The sequence below is a fragment of the Ptychodera flava genome, chromosome 18 (genome assembly GCF_041260155.1).
Source record: "Ptychodera flava strain L36383 chromosome 18, AS_Pfla_20210202, whole genome shotgun sequence".
Classification (NCBI taxonomy): Eukaryota; Metazoa; Hemichordata; class Enteropneusta; family Ptychoderidae; genus Ptychodera; species Ptychodera flava.
The window spans coordinates 38,324,850-38,333,056 of record NC_091945.1 but is presented as its reverse complement, the minus strand read 5'-3'; positions in this window follow the sequence as shown (position 1 = coordinate 38,333,056).

Genomic DNA, 8,207 nt, shown 5'->3' with positions numbered 1-8,207 from the left:
AGCACAACTATTAAGTACTTCAGTTTTTATAAATGAAAAAAATTTAGACAGTATCTGTATTTCCAGAGTACAAATACAATATCTGTATTTCCAGAGAGAAAGTACAGTATCTGTATTTCCAGAATGCAAGTACAGTATCTGTATTTCCAGATTGCAAGTACAGTATCTGTATTTCCAGAGTGCAAGTACAGTATCTGTATTTCCAGAGTGCAGGTACAGAATCTGTATTTCCAGATTGCAAGTACAGTATCTGTATTTCCAGAATGCAAGTACAGTATCTGTATTTCCAGAATGCAAGTACAGTATCTGTATTTCCAGAGTGCAAGTACAGTATCTGTATTTCCAGAGTGCAAGTACAGTATCTGTATTTCCAGAGAGAAAGTACAGTTATCTGTATTTCCAGAGTACAAGTACAGTATCTGTATTTCCAGAATGCAAGTGCACTATCTGTATTTCCAGAGTGCAAGTACAGTATCTGTATTTCCAGAATGCAAGTACAGTATCTGTATTTCCAGAGTGCAAGTACAGTATCTGTAATTCCACAGAGAAAGTACAGTATCTGTATTTCCAGAGTGCAAGTACAGTATCTGTATTTTTAGAGTGCAGGTACAGAATCTGTATTTCCAGATTGCAAGTACAGTATCTGTATTTCCAGAATGCAAGTACAGTATCTGTATTTCCAGAGTGCAAGTACAGTATCTGTAATTCCAGAGTACAAGTACAGTATCTGTATTTCCAGAATGCAAGAGCACTATCTGTATTTCCAGAATGCAAGTGCAGTATCTGTAATTCCAGAGTGCAAGTACAGTATCTGTAATTCCAGAGTGCCAGTACAGTATCTGTATTTCCAGAGTGCAAGTACAGTATCTGTATTTCCAGAGTGTAAGTACAGTATCTGTATTTCCAGAGTGCAAGTACAGTATCTGTATTTCCAGAGTGCAAGTACAGTATCTGTATTTCCAGAGTGGAGGTACAGAATCTCTATTTCAACATTGCAACTACAGTATCTGTAATAACAGAGGCGTAGTGCAATTTCCTATACATATACATTGAGGAAAGATGTGTATCAGGGTCAGACTGGCAGAAATTAGAATATGTCAAAAGGTAAGAGACAGTGTTCCAATGACTTGACTACAGATAAAACCATCAATTTGAAAATGCTATGTTGCGATTGGCCCTTACTTAATATTGAAAGATATACTAGTTATAACATTGAGTGTTCAATATTGAAAGATACTAGTTATAACACTGAGTGTTCAATATTGAAAGATACTAGTTATAACATTGAGTGTTCAATATTGAAAGATACTAGTTATAACACTGAGTGTTCAATATTGAAAGATACTAGTTATAACACTGAGTGTTCAATATTGAAAGATAATTGTTATAACATTGAGTGTTCAATATTGAAAGATACTAGTTATAATATTGAGTGTTCAATATTGAAAGATACTAGTTATAACACTGAGTGTTCAATATTGAAAGATACTTGTTATGACATTGAGTGTTCAATATTGAAAGATACTTGTTATAACATTGAGTGTTCAATATTGAAAGATGCTTGTTATAACACTGAGTGTTCAATCTTGAAAGATACTTGTTATAACACTGAGTGTTCAATATTGAAAGATGCTAGTTTAACTAGCATAACATTGAGTGTTCAATATTGAAAGATACTTGTTATAACATTGAGTGTTCAATATTGAAAGATGCTTGTTATAACATTGAGTGTTCAATATGAAAGATGCTAGTTATAACATTGAGTGTTCAATATTGAAAGATGCTAGTTATAACATTGAGTGTTCAATATTGAAAGATGCTTCTTAAATTATAACATTGAGTGTTCAATATTGAAAGATACTAGTTATAACATTGAGTGTTCAACATTGAAAGATGCTAGTTATAACATTGAGTGTTCAATATTGAAAGATACTTGTTATAACATTGAGTGTTCAATATTGAAAGATACTTGTTATAACATTGAGTGTTCAATATTGAAAGATGCTAGTTATATTGAGTGTTCAATATTGAAAGATACTAGTTATAACATTGAGTGTTCAATATTGAAAGATACTTGTTATAACATTGAGTGTTCAATATTGAAAGATACTTGTTATAACATTGAGTGTTCAATATTGAAAGATACTTGTTATAACATTGAGTGTTCAATATTGAAAGATGCTAGTTATAACAGTGTCATCCAGGACAGACTGTGTGTCAACTTTGTACTTGATGTTCTTTAAAAAATTTCATTTCTTGTCTTTTTTGTATAAGTCAATCAAAAGTGTTATTTTTTTCTGGATAACCAACTGGCAACTGTTAGAGAAGATGAATAGAGGATCACATCACAAATCATTAAAGTTGGAGTTGTTATTCCTCTCATCAATGTTCTACTCTGAAATAAAAAAAGATATGTCGTATATTCTGCAGCCTCGGGGAACCTGTAAATGACATCAAATTCAGGAATGTACTGAAACTAATAATTTACATTATGTTCATTCCATAAAAATTATACTAATCTTTACTGCCCTGATTTGGGTTTTGCAACCCTAGTTACACAGTAGAAGGGTCCAATCTTTAGTAATCTTTCTGCCATATAACAGAGATATGTTCTACAGATATTAAAACCAATGATGTCATTTGTTTACCAGTTGAACTTGCCATGAACTGAACATGTACCAACAAAGAATGAGATGGAACTCAAAGGACAACTTTGCAAACATTTTGCATTGATGTATTTGAAGCCATGATCAAACTTACTTTGATTATGTTCTTTATTTCACAAAGCTAGCATGGATCAACAGAAAAACCACAGAGTACATACAAAAACAGAAAAGTCAACCATGTTGCCAATATCACTGTCATCCTTACAATCAGAACAAGGAGACACAGTTTTGATCTTGTGCTTCTTTGTTCATGAGGACATGTGCAAATAGCAACATGTGTATATCAACTAGAATGAAAGTTCTTTGCATGCAAATGCCTATCTTTTAGCTACTATAGACTATAGTCTATAGAAGCTATTGGGATGGGTATCCGTCGGCGTCAGTCTGTATGTATGTATGTATGTATGTATGTATGTCCGTTTGTGAGGCGTCCGTCCACTCAAATATCTTGAGAACCGCAGTACTTACTGATTTGATATTTGTTGTGTAGATGAAAAATATGATTTTGAGAAACTCTTTTTTTAATTTTTTGATATTGTTGAAAATAGGCAAATTAATGCCAAAAAAGGTGTTTTTGGTAAAAAATCTTCTTCTTCATAACCGCTGGTCAGACAGGTTTGTTATTTGGTATACAGGTCCCTAGGGATAACCCAACTTAGATTTGTTCAAATTGTGATGAAATATGCAAATGTGTATTTTTAAGGAATTTTTTTGTCATTTTTGGTCAAAATTTGACTTACATTGTATGTAATTCTTGTACTGTATAAACCCTATCAATTCACCCAGAAAAAATAATTAATATGATTTTAAATAATTGAATTAATTAGGAAATCATCAAAGCCAAAATAATTTTAGTGTGAAATTATCAGAACGTTCAACTTTTTTTGACAGTTCATAGTGAAGTGCTTACCATCTTGGAGGATTAAAACATGTAAAGGCAACTTTCCTGAATCCCAACTTTGATATATTCTGAACCACCATTTATGTTATCTAAAAGAAATTGCTCATAATAGTTTGTCATGATAGGGTGGTCAAATAAATAGAGATAGAGAAAGTTCTAATTTCCGCTTATAAAATAAGATTACTTTTTTTTTATGGTAAAGCTGGGCTGTAAGATTCCTCATGTGCTATTTATAGCAATTATGCAATCTGTGTAAACAGTGCAATGAAAGTGTAACATGATTCCTTATAATGCTTTTGATGACCTTGAACTTCTTAAGTTACAAACATTTGTCTCTTCAGTGTGCTTTCTCTGAGTAGGTACAGTCTCAACTTATTCAACAGAACTTACTTACAATGTTAATTTGAAAGTTAAAATGTGTTTGGTTAATAGGATGAAAATACAGATATAGATAACCAGCTGAAGATTCTTTATAACCTGACAGAATTGCTTTTATTATGACGTAAATCTTGATTTAAGCAAGTCTTGTTTACTTTAATTAGAATGTAATTAACTCTCGTTTATTTGCTATAATAGTCTGATGAAATATGCAAATCTGTATTTTTATGGAATTTTTTTCCATTTTTGGTAAGGCAATCCTGAAATGAGCTATCAAAGATATCCACCTTCTTCATCAATACATGTGTCACAAAAGGTTATTCTCTACATAACACAGCAGAGCTCTGTCAACTGTTGAGTCGCTTGTTTTTTCAAAACGGCTGGTCAGACAGCTTTAATGTTTGGTTTACATCATGTCCCTAGGATGACCTTAGTGAGATAATTTCATAGAGTCAGGAAATACTTAATTTGCATCCATGTCTATAGTAGCTTCAGGGACTTTGGCCCTATCTTTTAATAAATAAAGTGGTGTGCAAAATTGTAATAAAACACAACATACTGCACAAGTGTTAGATCACCTTCCGAGCCTCTCCAGGTATATAATAAATTAGTTTAACTGCCATAAAGTCATGTGATCATCAGTTTCCTAACTTGAACTCTAGCAGTAGGATTTTTTTTCTCACAGTCATCTCACAGATGATGGAAGCCTATTTTCTAAGGAGTTAAGTTGATTCCCGGATGCATGTCAGGATGTGCCACGGTACTTTGAAGAAAGATATTTACTGTGTAACTCATTTTCCAACGATTACTCAGTAAGTTTTAGTGAATGAGATCATTTACAACTCTATTTCTTCCACACAAAGATTTAGATAATATGCTATTTAATGAAATATAATTGGATTTTTCTCAGTTAAAGACAAAACTCAATTGCTAAATTTACATTTAACTTTCATTTATTAAAACAATGGCATTACATCTTCTATCGATTTCTGTAAATACAATATGTAAATTTGGCAAGATAGAAAAGCTAAATTGCATAGTCTTTGTAGAAAATGGTATATGTACAATACGTACAAAAGTTACTGTAAAATACAATAGACATCATTGACTGTCATGTTACACCTTTCTTGATTGGTTTCATACGTCACAATGATGAAAGTGATTAATTAAAGGTCTTGTGAAGAGTAAGACTGAAATTTTTATTGCTTTAATATTTTGGCGAAAAAAATGGTCAAAAAAATATTTGCCTTGGAATATTTGAAAACTGCGCTCCCAGTTCCGAATAAAGGCCCTAAGCAACGCCCACGAGAATGTTGGCCAAGATCAATCTCGCTCAGCACGCGCACAGTGTTGCTTACAGCATCTCTACACCACAAAGGCAATACAAGTTGGATATAGTATTAGTTGTACCAGTCAGTTCATCTTCAAGAATTATCCATGTCCTTCCTTACACGTCCCATATGCCACCAAATTTATCATTGCAGAAGGGGATTTGTGAGCAGATTAGGGAAAACGAAGTGAGTACAGCTTTGTAACTTGTTGGTACAGTGTACATGATCCACAGTTTGTTGCACTACGAATAAAACACTTCAAAGGTATTTACATCATCTGCTTGTGTATTTTCATCACTGGCTTGCCTAAATACAAATCTTGTTTAAACGACCTATACACAAAAGGTTGACTTTCTTGGAAGTATATTTAATATGCTTTTGTGTACCTTTCAAACCATTGACTTACCAAGACTCAGAAGCAAAATTGACTCAAATTAATTGAACAAAAATACCGCCAAGGACAGTGTGCTCATATTTGGTTTGAATTGGTCCATTCACGAAATATTTAAACCAGAAAAACAAATGACAAAATTAAAGTAAAAAGGTCTGAAACTTTAGGTACTGGAGGTCAACTTTAGCAACATGCATACCAGAGGAATGTTTCAACACAGCTAGTCCTCTTAGTTTGAGCAGGTCTGCCAACATGTAAGTTCATGAACAATGACAGGAAATGACTCATAAGCTGTTTCAGTTACTGCCACCATGCACTCCTACACATAAGATACACAGCATACAAATAGGTTAGACTATAGAAGCTCTGACTCAGATATGTAGGCTGTTCAGTTACTACCACCACTCCTGCACATTTGCAGGATTTCTTACCTCATTTGCATATTTTTGACACTGACAAGTTCATTTGAACGTCACATCTCAACCACTGGGTCTACCTGTGCACCAATACTAAGATGGTAGGTGTGGTGGTTTGGGAGCTTTGCATCGGACGGATGTACATCCACACATACATACATACAGATGCCACCAACTCACCATATAAGCTCTTTTGGTATTTATATACATACCAAATATGAGCTAAAAATTGCAATTGACCTGAAGAGCAGGTCAACAATGGTGACCTGAAGCTCCATGGAAATACAAAGCTTGTTTTAATATTACTAGCACTATGGCAAAATTGTAGTCATTGAAGCTTGGAACAATGTTTGCGTAAAGAATAATTCCTAAGCTTTGAAATATAACCTTTCACAAAGGTCAGAACGCCAAGGGTTCAGCAAAGCTTGGGTGTCAATATCTTTGGTAAAGATTGGCACGCAAAACCCTTATTTGGAGCCTTGATTCGAAGCTTCATTTAACATTGGGCCAAGCTTTGGCAAAGGTACAGCACAATCGCTTTATATGGGCCAGCACTGGACAACACAACAGAAAAAGCCACCGTACAGCCAGTGGGCTGCAATTATTGCAGCTACATTCTGGTAGTCTTGTTGGGTCATGCTGCCATACTAGATCGGATCATTGTGGTGCAATGTATTGGGGATTTTGGACGGCATCTGGTTCATACATGTACGGACCGACGTACACGACTAAATCTACTTCTTCATCTGCTCACATTTGTTCATCCTCAGTAGCAAATAAACACTATCCTGGTTGTTGAACTTGACAGAAGCCGCTATTGTGTTCAAGGCAAGCATAGACAGTGGTTCTCAAACTGACATCACACATCCGGGTTTGATTTTTTCACAGGAAAATATGACTAAAGTTCGGAAAAATGTAATTTTTTCAGTAAATACACACTTAAACAATTTTTCTGCCATAACTGTCGTACTTGTGCTTTTTCATGCATTACTTAACGAGTGAAAATCTCCTTTTCAGCAATTTTATTTTTACTCTTTATAAGACCTTTAACAACACTTACGAAGATACAGTGTAAATGCAAACTTAACAAATGATATTGACTCGTGGAAAAAAGCAATCATTCTTACATTTTTTAATAATGTCTTCTTATTTAAATTCAATATTTTCCTGAAAGGTGTAATTTTGGCATTAATCTTAGAATTTTAAGTGTTTATTTCATTCCAAAAGTTCTCATGATTATTTACAAATACAAAAGTGAATTATGATATGTCTATACAAAATTAAAATGAAAACTAAATTCAGTTAGCTTTACCAAACACTGAGCAAATACCAGATTGGTGACAGTACATGAAACTTATCCGATATATATATATATATATATATATATATATATATATATATATATATATATATATATATATATATATATATATATATATATATATATATATATATATATATATATATAGAAGTCAAGCCTTTTAAAATGTCTCTTTGGGTAAAAAACACTTTGTCAATGCTTGATAACATGGTGATATTTGATATTGGAAAGTAAGTAACATTTTAAATAACCAACATTTGACATGCTATCATTTTGATCATAGACAAATATGAAACAGTTCTCAACATTGAGAATGCTTTTAATGACAAAACCAAAACAAAATTACTATTGCCTATGATCTCTGCTTTACCATAAAGTTCCTCATTATAACAAAGTCATGAGCCTATAAGCTTGTGCAACATTATAAATCATATATCTTTCGTGGTTAGTATATTCACATAATATTTTACAAGAGATGGTGAATATCTCACAATGGAAATGATTATTGGACCAGTTTAATGTCACATAATGAGAACGGAATGTATGACAAACCTGTACAATTATCCGGTTTAGTACCAAACACAACTTTGAAGTAAGAGGATTCAAAATGACTTTTTACACCAATGAGCTATTATCCAGGTAGCAGACACTATACAGCTACAATTGAGTTGTCCTGGTATGACACACTACAGATTAAACAGAACTTCTCTCAAGAAATTCAGTGTACTCTCATGATACAACACAATGTCGGAACAAAGCTGAATGTATCAAAGTTATTGCAAAAGCATATGGAATTATTCAAT